The sequence below is a fragment of the Mus caroli genome, chromosome 4 (assembly GCF_900094665.2).
Source record: "Mus caroli chromosome 4, CAROLI_EIJ_v1.1, whole genome shotgun sequence".
In the NCBI taxonomy this organism is placed as follows: domain Eukaryota; kingdom Metazoa; phylum Chordata; class Mammalia; order Rodentia; family Muridae; genus Mus; species Mus caroli.
In genome coordinates, this window is record NC_034573.1 from 139,944,682 (window position 1) to 139,947,234 (window position 2,553).

The following is a 2,553-nucleotide window of genomic DNA, read 5'->3' on the forward strand; positions in this document are numbered from 1 at the left end:
GGGTCACTAGTGTGATGGTGGATGTTGGTGAGAACCAGCTGTGGGGTCACTAGTGTGATAATGTTGAGAACCAGCTGTGGGGTCACTAGTGTGATGGTGGATGTTGGTGAGAATCAGCTGTGGGGTCACTAGTGTGGTGTTGAGAACCAGCTGTGGGGTCACTAGTGTGGTGGTGGTGGGAACCAGCTGATGTCACTAGTGAGACCCATGGGATGCTTGGAGCTAGGTGGCAGGAGGAAAGTTGGCCTGGCAGATCACCCCAGGCTGGGGTCTGTTTCCTTGCAGAGACAAGGAGCCCACAGGCTTGGCCTTGCTACAGGGAGGAGCTCTTACAAGCAAGGACCCTCAGAACTGAGGGTCACCTGAGTCACTATCGGTGAATTCCACAGAAGGAAAGGGGCTTTCAGAGGGTGGGGGCAGCTTCTCCACCACAGGGCTATTAACATTTAGATCAAAGTCCTTGTTTTGGGGGACTGTCCCGTGAGCTAGAATGTCCAGCATTTCCAGCCCCCACCCAGGGCAGCAAACACGTATGTTTTCAGACATTGCCAAAGCCCCTTGGGAGGCAAACCGTCTTCCGCAGCAGTTCTGGTCAGAGGCTTCAGCAGAGGGCTTTCTGGGACCACAGCTCAGTGCCTGAAGCGGCCACTGGCTTGGTACCGCTTCCTTTGTTCCTTCCCGAGAAGCTGAGCTCATTGGCTTGGTGGGGTGTTTTCATTGACTCACCAGCTGTAACCACAAGTGGCCTTCCAACTTGGGGGATCCCAGATGACTTATCATGGGACTTGGTGTGTAAATACATAATTCTTCTTTTTCTAAATTGAAGCTAGTAGACACCCCTCACTACACACACACACACACACACACACACACACACACACACACACACTTTAGCCTAGCTTGGTAAATGCTTTCTTAGCCCATTGTGAGCCTGCAGCACTGCACCTTGCCCTGAGGTTTTCTGCAGTCAGCCAGAGTCTTGCTGGTTTGGGCTCCAGCCCCAGGGTCTGGTGGATGATGTAAGAGCCAGGGAAGTTGGTCGTGTTTGTGGGATTTTTTTAGGCCTTCTATCCAAGGTCTGGTGTCGGGGAAAGGCAGAAGCCCGACTATGTGAACAGAGGGGTCAGAATCCTAGGTGGACTACTGGAGCCTGCCCAGGGTACTGACCCCGTGTGGAGGGCCGGCTCCTGGAATGAGGCCTGGCGTGTCGGTCAGTTCCTGTTGGGGTAGCTGAGCGAAGGTGCTGGCTTTGAGTTGAGGCTTCATAAAGTGTTCCTCGCAGACAGGCACACCCTGAGTGAGGCCCGAGACCTGTCGGGCCACTCCCAGCCGCGGGCAGCTGTCTCCTGTTGCTGTGTGAATTCCATCAGGGCGACTCTCTGCTCCTTCCTCTGCCTCTCTACTACCTTAGGAAATCTGGGATCTGTTTTTCCGGTTCTAGTCTTACAGTTGGGAACCCACCCTGCATCTATTGGGAAACCCTCTGTGTGTCTCCAGCTTCCCCATTGGGCTCTCACTGGGTCTCTTCTGCTGTGACTCTCTAAGACTCCCCTTCTTTGGACAGCTCAGAAGCACACGGTCAGAACCCAAGGGTCAGACATCCATCCGGCTTCGTTGCAAACACTGTGTCTGTGACCTTCTACCCAGACAGGGCTGTGTGTGTAGACGCTACCCCCACCCCGTGCCAGGCACGGGGTCAAAGGGAAGAGAAGCGAAATCTGCCTGCTCAGGCCTCTTGATCCTGGGTAACAGGGAAATTGCCAATGATGCTCCCAGCCCAGAGCCCCTGCCCCCCACCCCAGCTATGCCAATCAGCACCTCGGTGAGTCCAGCAAACCAAGCCATCCCCCTAACAATCCATCAGCACCCAAGAACTCAGGGATTCTTTTTGAAGTTTAGGAACAAGAGGGACAGATGGGCCCTGTGTGCTCACAGCAGAGCTTAGGGAAGAGGCCCGGCACAGCCTCTGTGCTCCTGAAGGCCGCTGCCCGTGCCTTTCCATGTCTCTGGACAGCTCTAGGTTCTGTGGATTCCAGCGTCTGTGGTAGTCGGAGCCAGCCCATGGATGGACAGTGGAACAGCTTCCTCCAAATAGCTTGCCCACAGAGATAGAACAGCCCTTGGATATGGCCATGGCCAGGCTAACTTCCAGGCCAGGCCCCACCCAGCCTCACCCGCATGACTGACTATACAGGCTAGCATGCTCAGGTGTGGGGACTGGGGATTTTCCTCCCTCTCCCCCTTCCCCTCTCCTCTTTGTTCTTCCTTTACTCCCTCCAGCTTTTGGGTCAGCATCCAGATGACTCAGGGAGGCGACCCAGTGCCTGCTTCCCTGGGCAAACGAGCAGCGGTGGCGGGGAGGGACAAGGGACAGGTGAGTGCACACCTCTGCAGAGGCCCAGGTAGGTGCTGGCAGCTAGCCCAGCTCCTAGCAGCTGTGCCCGCCTGAGGGGACAGTGAGCTGAGCAGGTCAGACAGGTGGAGCCAGCCGGCCTGGCTACCCATCCCCAGCCACGCGGGGCCTCCCTTGGTTTACTGAGAAGGGAACCACCT